The 12,263-nt window shown below is 41.8% G+C and overlaps 1 long non-coding RNA gene across 1 annotated transcript; it reads left to right on the forward strand.

Annotated features, from left to right (window-relative positions):
* The first annotated feature begins 4,826 nt into the window (after positions 1-4,826).
* LOC125386893 lies at positions 4,827-8,309 on the forward strand. Its single transcript, XR_007227449.1, has 2 exons — positions 4,827-6,556; positions 6,630-8,309. It is a non-coding gene; the product is annotated as an uncharacterized LOC125386893 (long non-coding RNA).
* Positions 8,310-12,263: the final 3,954 nt, after the last annotated feature.

Genomic DNA, 12,263 nt, shown 5'->3' on the forward strand with positions numbered 1-12,263 from the left:
GTCTCATTAGCGTCGGCGTTACAAACAGCGGCTCTATCCGCGCGCCATTTGTCGCCGCCCAAACAACAGCCGTATCGTTGCTCTTAATGGATTTCAATTTGAAACGATCAGCGGCAGAATCGCCGGTCCATTGACTAAAATTCCAAACATAAAACGAGGCTCGTGTCACGGCCCGTCCGCCGTTTGCTCGGTTAAATCATAAAATCAACAATCGGCGCACGCAGAAACGATTTCTCCGCGGTCTTTGAGAGGAAAGAGGAACAGTGAGCGGGACAGAGAGAAGTTAGCGATCTTTAATCGAAAGCGGGCAACGTTTCCGCTCGATGTCTGCTGGCAGAACTTGAGGCCCGTGCAAGTTGCTAGCTGCAAATGGTGTTGGCAGGCCTGGGTGACGCATGGATTCGATTCCTGGGAGCTCGTGATTCCGCTCGGTTAGCCTCGCGTCACTCCCAGCAAACCCCATTACCCGCTTCAACCCCCGGCCGCGTCGTCGCTGCGCTTCTATTCCGCTCGCTGTCGTGGAATCTGGACGCCGGCGTCGCTTACCTACCATCTACACTTAACCAGCAGCACACGTATGAGCACGGTCGCCAACCGAAACGCTCGAAAGGACCAGGGGAACGTTGCCATTGACGTTGCGATGCGAAACCACCGCCGCTGATAGTACGGTTGAGCGGGAAGTTAATGCAATGTCCAGTGATCGGTGATTGATCGCGTTTTTCTTTTGCTTTGTTTTCGTTTCTCCGGCGGAGAATTGTCGATTCGATGCCGTACAACCAGATTTTGTCGTTTATTTTGTTTTGATAAAATTCCTGACATTCATAGCCTTCACTTTTGTACTGTAACTGTAATTGACATAAAATGCTGGCTTGATGAAGTTCTATGGGAAGTTGTGGTTCTTCTTTGAATTTTGTTCATTGTAATTGGGAAAAATATCACAACTTCGATGTTAGTTGATGGCTAGAAGCGAGCATTTTAATGTGCTGACTTAAATCGAAAGATACGAGTGTTTTAGAAGTAGCTGATGAATCTTACGATTTATAACGATTTATAATGATTTTCGAAGTGTTCAGGGAAAATATGAAGTAAAACATGTAGAGTGAAAGATGTTGTTAATATAAAATTAATTGAATTCTACAAGGACACGAACCTAACCTATCTGTTAATATTATTCAGCAAACAAGGATCTCTGAATTTTTCCTCAAAAGAAACCTATTATTATTAAGTTAAAGAATATGAAAAACAATATTTTAACGAGCTAATTATACACTGTGGATCTATAATTGAAACGAAGCTTGAACATCTTACAAGGACATGAACCTAACCTATCTATGGATATTATTCAGCAAACAAGGATCTCTGAATTTTTCCTAAAAAGAAACCTATTATTATTAAAGTAAAAAATGTGAAAAACAATATTCTAACGCGCTAATTATACACTGTGTATAATTGAAATGAAGCTTGAACATCTACAAGGACATGAACCTAACCTATCTATTGATATTATTCAGCAAACAAGGATCTCTGAATTTTTCCTAAAAAGAAACCTATTATTATTAAAGTAAAAAATATGAAAAACAATATTCTAACGAGCTAATTATACACTGTGTATAATTGAAACGAAGCTTGAACATCTACAAGGACATGAACCTAACCTATCTATTGATATTATTCAGCAAACAAGGATCTCTGAATTTTTCCTAAAAAGAAACCTATTATTATTAAAGTAAAAAATATGAAAAATAATATTCTAACGAGCTAATTATACACTGTGTATAATTGAAACGAAGCTTGAACATCTACAAGGCCACGAACCTAACCTATCTATTAATATTATTCAGCAAACAAAGATCTTTGAATTGTTCCTAAATTGAGTTTTACAATTGTTTCTCTATAAAATATGAGAATATCTAACTTGTTATGTTTCTGTCTTGAGATTTTCATAATTATAACTACAATATATGTAATACAAACTTAATAATAATTAATTAAAAAATACATTCTTTAATTATAGATTCTTTTTAATTTGATATTGATGAGAAGAACATAGGCGTTAAGAATGGGACGAACTCAAGGAAATTCGATTAATTTTTCGAATTAACTTTTTTTCGCCCCCCCCCCCCCCACCAATCGGTATCTGGAGCGTTGGTAAGAAGCAAAGGACAGAGGTTTCGCACGCGAGATCTCCATTTCCATGGGGCAATTTAATCGCGGCGAGGATGTCTGCTAGAGAACCGAGTCGTACGAACGAATGAACTAAACTTTCGAGAGCTATCGATTATCAGCTGCGCTCCCTACTATTCTCTGTCGCTCAGAATTCTCCGCTCCTCTTCCGGTGCCACCCTAGCCCGACATTCATTAGCCTCAGCGATGGCGAAGTAATTTAATTTGTTGCAGGATTTGTGGAATGTTAATGAAAACAGGACAGGCATCCCTGTGTCAATTTCTGATTAAACTTGGTACGACTGGCCTGTTGTATGCGCCATGTTAGTTCACTCGGTTCGATTCATCGCGCTGTCCCATCCCTATCACATAATTCGTCATGAATTCCCATAGCTTTTTGAGTAAACGTTAATTGGAAATTGTTTAAGAATATTTATAAAACGATAGAAAAATAACGAATGATTAGGAACGAATTGTTTTCTTGTATCGATCATTCCAGACGTTCCAATAAACAAGTTCATTCGCAGAAGAAATATTCAGAGCGTAAAGAAGATTAATTTGAAAACAAGGTCGTAGCCAGTGTATTTCACAGGTCATTATCTGCGAGTCTCAAATTCCCTGTGACTCATTTCTCCTATTACCCTTCATAACCGTTTTACAACTTGAACATCTACAAGGACACGAATCTATTTATTAATATTATTCAGCAAAGAAGGATCTCTGAATTTTTCCTAAATTGACAGTATCGAGTTTTATAATTGTTTCTCTGTAAAACATGAGAATATCTAACTTGTTATGTTTCTGTCTTGTGATTTTCTTAATTATAACTACAACATGTGTAATAAAAAGTGAAAGATATTGTTAATATAAAATGAATTGACCTAACCTATCTATTAATATTATTCAGCAAACAAAGATTTTCAATTTTTTCCTAAAAAGAAAGCTACTATTATTAAGTTAAAAAATATGAAAAACAATATTTTAACGCGCTAATTATACGCTGTGGGTCGATAATTGGAACGAAGCTTGAACATCTACAAGGACACGAGCCTGTCCTATCCATTAATATTATTCAGCAAACAAGGATTTTGAAATTTGTCCTAAAAGGAAACCTATTATTATTAAAGTAAAAAATGTGAAAAACAATATTCTAACGCGCTAATTATACGCTGTGGGTCGATAATTGGAACGAAGCTTGAACATCTACAAGGACACGAACCTGTCCTATCTATTATTATTATCCAGCAAACAAGGACCTTGAATTTTCCCTAAAAAAAGAAACCTATTAATATTCGCATAAAATATGAAAATAGATAATATCAAAAACAATATTCCAACGCGCTAATTATACTCTGTGGATCGATAATTGAAACGAAATCCTCGCGTCGAATTTACGGGCACCCTGCAGCGCAAGTTCATCAACTGCTGTAGGCGCATTTGCAACGATGTCCGGACGATCTATCGGCGATATCGGTTTGCACGTCGATGCACGATACTGGCGAGCGTGCACCAGAGTAACGGGGATAGCGAGGCACGACAACCAACGTTTCCAGGGGGTGGAACTGGAATGAGGGTACCCGCTCGCCCTGGTAATGGAATACCTCCACTGGAGAAACGCAATCACGCTGATGTTTCGGAACCCCAAGGCTGCCACGAGGGATTTCCACGCTCATGAGCAGATCAGACTTGCGTGCTGCTGCTGCTGGCTCCTCTGTCTCTCTTATCCCACTCCCCTCTCGTTTCTCCAATTTCCCCTTCCCTTGCTCCGCCATCCCCCCTCCTGTCAATCAAATATATCTACAGGATGAAATTCTTTTTCCGGATTCGTCGCTCGTATCGATTAGAAACTTAACCGATCGTTTCTTCGGTGGAATACGAAGTTACAGCGTTCCTTGGTTTCTTAACCTCTGGTCCCAAGAAATCCAATCTGGTGAAATAATTTTGCAATTAATATTACGCATACAGGTTTGTACGATTTTGTCGAACGAACAGTTTTTGCAATTTTGCGATCACTCGGTCCGTAGTACGAGAAATTAACTTGTGTTACTTATGAAACTGACGAATTAATTCACTAATTAGCTAATTAACACGTTGACTGCCACGCGTGTTTTCAAAGAAATCTGCGTCAGGCCACGCGTGCGGCAGTAGCAAGCATCCTCTGCTAGGTGCCCCGTCGATATTTTAGTAACACGAGTCGCTCGAGCGCTGGTCTCAAGAATCATCTCTCGTTTCGTTTGTTCGCAACGTTAAAAGCACTAGCTGTTGTCGAGTATAGATTGTTCCGACCAAATGGTTTCTTATGCCACCGCAATTGGAACAGGAATCAAATGAAAACTTGGCATTCGACTCTTCTGAGAATTTCTGTTATAAACGCTTTGACAGTTTACAAAATTGCGACAAGCAAGAATATAAATATTAGAATATTTAGACGATTATTAGGGTTTTCTGAAAGTACCCTGTTAAACAATCTGAATTTTGCACTGTATTTTATCAACACTGGAATATCAGAAAACATACTGTATGCAGATTGCTTGCATTTTAACTAGAAAATAAGACAATTTAAATACATAAAGAAAGAAAGAAATTCACTGGAAGTAAATTTCAAATAAAACACTTAAAAGTGTTGGGAATTCTAAATAATTTTTTAATAAACCATCTTCGTATTACTTTTATAACAATTCAACAGTTTTATTATTATGGAATATCTTTTCAAATATCTACGACGATCCTTCGCAAGTAATCAGATAAGCGACACCCGAGTATAGGTTACGCGGCCCGACCAGAAACTTTGTTGACACCCGATACGGTTGTCGTGGCAGTCAACGTGTTAATATGAAATTAACTAGAATTTTTATATTTGGTTTATTATGGAGAGCATTTTTCAGCCGAGGTATCTCGTACATCATACAGTTTCAATAATGTTGAGGTTATTAGATGTACACCCCAAAGCCATCGTCGCCTGATTAATGTCTATGGTGTGCCTGTTATTAAATATAGGTTTAGGGTTGATATTTAATAAATTCACACAGATTTAATTTTGCTTTCTATATTTCACCACCTCGTACAAAACGTCTGAACACACCGGATACACTGAGATAATTAACACGTGGTCGACTCCTAAGACAAAAGAGCGTCGTTAACAGAGTCGTACCAACTTAACTTGTAAGAACTAGCTGTCATACCAACTTAACGTTTCTCGACGCTGCCTTCGTCCCAGTTTATTGTTTATATGCTGTCGATGGCTTCAGTGCTTGAGAAAACTAAAATGAGAGTTTTCTTAGAAGCGGTGATCACTTCAATAAATAATATTAGTTTAGTTATGCAAAAGTTATCAAGATCTAAGATTATGTTCTTTCGATTGAACGGTTCATCTTTTATTGTTTATATTGGCTTGGCAACTAAGTGATTGCGGATTTTACCATTAGCTGGTAATGACAAATACTAACTAACCAGATAGTATTAGTCTCTGCCCTTTCAATTCCAACAAATTCACAATTTCTGCTACTGAGAATGATGTTGAGAATTCAAGAAGGATTTTTATAAATTTGTTTGATTCGAATGAGCATAGAATGATATTACTAAGAGAAATGGAGTATTTCAGAGGATAAAGCGTATATAAAAATTCCAATTAATTCCACTGTCTTGAAAGCAGGATCTCGGTGTAAGTCTCGAACAGGAAATGGCAATTTCTGCCGGGCTACTATCGCGAGGCATCGCCCTAACTTTTGCTCCTTCGTACATTGCCGGTTTCAGCGGACGAATTCCGCATTCCGGAAATCGCGGAACGTTATTCCAGGTCCCACGCGGGTCGTGCAAGCCCCCCGGAGCGACATAACCCGGTGGACGTCCCCGGAGCCAGCGAATCTCTTCTCGGCTAAGTCGCCGGGCAAAGTTATGAATTCTTTCGAAAATCTTGCCGGTGATCCTTCGAAGTTGAGCGGTCGGCGGGGATCAAAGAAGTTGGTATGGCTCGGCCGGGGGGTGGAAAGGGGTGGATCAAGTTGCCTTAGAATGAAGCCTCGGGAAGAAGTCGAGGACGACGACGACAACGACGAGAAAGGCGAAGAAGAAGAAGAAGAAAGTGGAGGAGGATAAGAGAAGAGGGTTTTCGGTGAGAAGAATCCACCAGAGGGTAAAGGGGGTCGCAAAGGGGGGAAGGTAGTAGGAGTATAAGATCGACAGAAGGGGCTGAGAGAATCGTGAAGCTTGAGACGACTAGGAGGGTGGTGGAAAGGGGAGCAGCGAGCAAGCAACGTGGAATACAAAGCAGCGACCGAATGATAGGAAGAGGAGGCTGAAGGAGTTTCGAAGGCTAAGCGGCCGGAGGGGTGAGACGTTGGGAGAAGACGGGTTCGAGAAAGAAGAGACCCCCTGCCGTCTATTCAAACCGCGCGTGAGTTATTGCCATGGATAATTCGTAAATATGTTTATTTTGATTTTGTACACAACGCGGTTTTATTTCGTAGCCGGTTGAACGCTCGTTCACGCTCCGCTCTTTCCCCCTGTTCTTCCAGCCACTTTTTGGAATCGGCTTTGATCGCCACTCTAGTTTCGGATTATAAACGAGCACGGCACATGTTTCCAGAGGTAAACCAGAAAAATGACTGTCCACCACGCGCCTCTGTCGGTTTATCGCAGCACCAGCATTCCACTTGGCGTCGCGTACGCGGCTACGTACGTGAAAGAATGTCATGGCATTTTTAACGGGCCAGTGGCGGAGCACGAAACACGCACGAAGACGTACGTAATTTTCGTATCCAAACGCGTTAACGATCCAATAGACCAATAGAACGAATCGGTAGGGTGGAACGTCCCTCGAACGTCGTTTGAATCAGAAGAAATTCCTCGTTGATGGAACAAACGACAGAGGGAACCTTCCAGACATCAGCAAACGGTTCCTCGAATTCCTATAATCCCGCGCAAGCCCTACGCTTCACTAACTCCTAATATCAATGATCGCGAGGGGAGAGTCCCCGTGGAAGATTCCTCGATCATTGATATCACTCGAAGAAACGGCTTGGGTGTATCGTGTTTGTCCCATGTTTGGACACGAAGCTTGGACGAGAGAGGCTTGGTCAGGGTGGTAGAGAAACACGGGAGAGAAGGTCGAGTCGAGGACGAGGGGATGAACGGAGACGGGAACCACGAGGGAATATAACGGAGAGGCTGTTGGGGAGAGAGAGAAAGGAGACAGGCCGAAGGAGAGAAGAGAGGAATGAAGCCCGCCATATCAGTCTTGCTTGCGCCGACAGTTCGTCATTTGTCACTGTCGCGGCCATTAATAACTCCGCCATCCTGTCACTGTGGATAATACGAGTAGGTCTCTGCGCTCGGGCTGTTGTAGCTCCGGTAGGGGTGGTGTTCCGTTCAATTCAGTTCGGTTTAAGGGGTCGCTACAACGGATTGGAAGAGCATGCCTTTCAGGGGATGTGTCATTCGTCGCTCGGGGATATGGCGTGCGATCTTGTCGTCCATCTTGGGATATGTTCGCTTTTTTCACCAGTTTCTAACGTATTTTTTATGTATCTGTGGGATTGAGAATAGGTTAAAATATGTACAGGTTTTAGGTTTTACATGGATTTTGCAACAGTGCACCTTCGTACAGACGTGTTTGTCCCAACAGAACAAAATCGATCGTACGTAATTCGACAAAGTAAACTTGTTGAGAATTTTGGATCTTAATAGCTGAAATAATGGTATAGCGATACTAAATTTACATTTAGAATTCATATTAGAATAGTTATATACTTATTTGATAAGCGATTCCAAAGATATTTATCGATACACACTTGCACGCGTCTCAGCAATTTCTTTCATAGCCGACTGTTAACCGACTGTACAGTTTACATTCCTTTGTTTTTGAGACGCCGCGCACGCATATACTTCCACACACTGATATTCACATACAAGTAACACTACTACGCAGCTAACCTAGTCTAGCACATAAAATTATACATATCTCAATAAAACCAAAAAACGTGCGTCTATTGTTTCCTCATAAAACTAAAGAAACTTTCCGGACAACCTAATAGTATGTTATACGTGTAATTGTAAAATAATGCTTGTTAATGATATAATAAATCACGTAATATCGGAATAAGAAACGTAATGTAATTTTTTGAATAAAGAATATTTCAAAATAGTAATTTCATTGCTGCCATATTTTACCAATCCATATCTATCAAATCTGCAGAAGACGATTAGAAAAATGGCGATTTTAACCAGCAGCAGCCAGGACAGCTGAGAAACGTCCGTCAGCTCGTCATCGACACGGTTCCAGCGTCGTCCATCATCCGGGCCGCGTATCTGCGCGTGTCAAGCACGTCTGCTTTCAAGTACTTCGAAGCGATTAAAACAAAAAACGAAAAGCCACAGGGGAAAAAAAACAAAGTACATATCGAGAAAAACAGTCACTAAAAAAGGCAGGCAAAAAGAAGAAAAATAGGCAGAGTGGCCGTAGTGCGTTGGGGAAAAAAATTTTCGCGAAAGCCCTTTCATCACACTTGCCCGCCAAACTGTCTCGCTGCAGTTTTTATTGTGTCCGAATTGCGAGAGCTACGGGGGTAGAGAATTATTGTGAAAGCACCGAACATGTGCACGTTAACACCGCGAGAGCTCGTTTGCCCGCGGACCAAGGGCGAAGGGTCAGCGCGGGGGACGGGGGCGGTGGGAGATGCGGCCAGCTTGTTGGTATTACGTAAGCGTGGCGCGGCCATTTCAAAAATGGGGGAAAAAAATATACGCGGGGAAAAAGAGGTTATGTCCCGGCCGCTGGCTGATGCCAACACGGCTTTTTAATTAGAACCGGCAACGCGCCGCCACCTGACATCCTGCACCGCCGCCACCCCTTCATCAAAGTATCATTCTCATTTCGTCGAATTTCACCGGCAGAATTGCGATGCATCGAGAGCCATGTTGCGAGAACTGCGAAACAAGATGGCGGGAAAAAAAGTTAAAAAAAAAAAGAGGATAAAGGTAAAGAAAAAGAGTAAGAAAAAGATGTTACACGGTTTGTACGTAGGTAAATGCATATGGTATACCGTTAACAGCCTGCAGGCCAACATTAATTGCGCTGCTTTTTAAATGCATCAAACGGCCGCGTTTAATCGGTCAGCTCGATCGCTCCACTTGCCCGGTGAAAGGTTCGATATATGTATTATTATTTCAACGCTGGAGAACGTAATATTGCATGATGAGAGCCGCTTCCTCGCTTTCCAGAGACGCAATGCACCGCGCTTTGATCTGCCGGCTATGTACGCGGGAGGGCCGTGCCACCGAGTATCTCCATTGGTCTCGTTGAACGGTGAAAGGTTGTTCCGTAAGGACGTCGTTTGTTACGCCTATCGTTTGTGTATCCACGCGGAATGCGCTCCGTGTTCTGGAATGAGCGATCGGGGCTGAGTAATCGGTGATATCCTGGCAACCTTTGCCTCGATTTGCATCGGCCATTTATGTAGTCGATATTCTGGTATGCGTTGCTCGCCACGATGTATCCATTGTATTGTGGTGGACGGTGTGACGTGTTGTTGGTTAAAGTAATAAGGAGACGAATTGATTTAATTAACTATATTTACTGTTCAAGTGGTCACCGCTTCTAAGAAAACTCTACGTCTGGTGTTTTTAGTTTTCTCGAGCACTGAAGCCATTGACAGCGTATAAACAATAGACTCGGACGAAGACAGCGTTGAGAAACGTTAAGTTGGTATGATCGCTAGTTCTTACAAGTTAAGTTGGTACGAATTCGAACGACGCTCTTTTGTCTTACCACGTGTTAATTATCTAAGTGTATCCGGCGTGTTCAGACGTTTTGTACGAGGCGGTGAAATACAGAAAGTAAAATTCAATGTGTGTGAATCTATTAAATATCAACCCCAAACCTATATTTAATAACAGGCAGACCATAGACAGTAGACAGGCGACAATAGCTTCGAGGTTTTCAGTTATAGGGTGACACTGCTAATGTCACGTCGGAGACACAAGAAATCACGAAACCGATAGATCGCCGGTGATTTCCTCGCGTCGCAGTTCGAACGTTTCACGAATAAGGTTAAGAAATTGAAGTTCGTTTAAAATGATGGAATTTTTATTATATAAATCCAACAGAGTGACGGTTCAAAGTGCTACAACAAAATAAGGTCTTTTAAGGTAATTTAGGATGGTTTTTATATCGAGGTTTTAGTCCCTTTGGAGGGGTTATCGTCGGATCTATATCAGAGGGGGCTATTCCGTTACTGCTTGGTTATTGCTTCGATAGCTATGACACGCAGCATACTTCCACACACTGATACTCACACACAAGTATCTCTACTACGCACCTAACCTAGTCCAGCACATAAAATTATACATATCCCAGTAAGTACAATGATTACAATGATTTTACAGAGGTAGAATGATACTGAATCAGAGGAAGACTGAACAAGAACTGCCCGAGCTGGCTCAAGTCTCGGCTTATATAAGTTTTCGTTTGCGGATGACGTGCGAAAGTGTCCGAAACTCGATATCTTATCTCTGGTGTAAATTAAGATGCGGTTGATGTCACAAGGATATGGTCGTCTACTTACAGGGGTCAAGGGGAGTATCGAAAGGTTCGAACTTATCGCCGGTTGTAGGTTACACGTAGCAGCGAAATTGCTTTGTCCAGAATTTGTTTATTACATTAAGTGCGTCGTACAGTGTTAATTCTCTGTGGCAAAACAACTGCGTGAGGTGTCCTCGAAACGAAACGTCCTAAGAAGCATATGCTGCTACAGTATACAGAAACTGGAATAGTAACGAAATATTCTATACACCTTTGCTATTGTCGGTTTTGCTCGAATCTCCATTTATTCTTTACTATGGTAGAACTGTCAATCTGAAGGTCTATCGATTCTAAGATTTCCTAGGGTAAACATCAATGATTGCCTTTGCTTTGCCACTAGAGGGAAACGTGAAGAAGAAACCAAGTTGGCACAATGGATACCTACAAATACAATAATACAGCGAGCTTCTAACCCGATTCTTAGGATGCGTGACAATAGCATTTTGCTAACGATTCTATAGGATTCGGGGATCAAGGACAGTTTTAAATTCGGAAAGGATTTCAACTTCACGCTGCGACCGAACGATTCTTGTACGCGAGCCCGACCTTCGTTTCCTGCGTCACGAATAGCGAAAAGGACGGCCATAAATCCCGTCAAGGTCACTGACTCCGAGATCCTTTCAGTTTCCTCTTCCTCTTTCGCCGACTCTCGTGAAATCGTTGCGCATATCTGGTTTAGAGTAACCCGACCAGCGAGTACTCTTCCTGTTTCCTTTTCCCTTTATCCTGGCCTGGCCGGAATCCTCAGATCCTGCCATTACGCCGCCGCAACTGTCCAGAATTCTTCGCTTCAAATTCGCCAATTTCTCTCGTCTTGGGTTTACTAAGAATTCTTCACGGACTCTGTCAAATCTTGAAATTATAGTCGTTCAGTTTTTCATGAAATACTTCCGTTAAAATATCTGCACGTAGCATTTAAATTTTGATATGTTGGCTGGGTCGTTCCAGGAAATTCGAACTGATTTTCGATCTAGTTCGTGTCACTTTTGTAAATACGATGGAATTTATTTCTAACATAAATAGAATGATACGTAGAAAGCAGAGAATTCGTAAGTAAATGGATCGCTATGTCCGAAGATTGGCAAAATACTGGCAAACTAATTTAAATCCTGTCGACTTCTTTAATTATGTTACCGAAGAGGCCACATCGATTATCGTAATTTCTAATCGTTCGTCGAGGAAATTCGAAGTATTACGATTGAACATTTTACCGTTGCGGAATTTTTTACGATTAGCGTGAGATTTCACGGGAAACGATACGATGATTGGGATAGAGGAGCGTGGGAAGGCCGACCGGAAGCATGGCCGAAGAAATCATGAAACTCAGCAGCGTAGTGGGACGATCGGAGCTGTCGGCGGGAGAGAAGGGTGTGATGCCGGGAAACGGGGCGAGAGCGCATTCTGCAAGACGAACGAGGGGAAAGTAAAAAAATATCGAGTGCGATTTATCAAAGGCATTTCTTGGGCTGCTGACTCTGTACGAATTTTCGCCATATTCCAGCGAGGGCGAAAAATGTTCAAC

Source organism: Bombus terrestris, chromosome 18 (assembly GCF_910591885.1).
Source record: "Bombus terrestris chromosome 18, iyBomTerr1.2, whole genome shotgun sequence".
Taxonomy (NCBI): domain Eukaryota; kingdom Metazoa; phylum Arthropoda; class Insecta; order Hymenoptera; family Apidae; genus Bombus; species Bombus terrestris.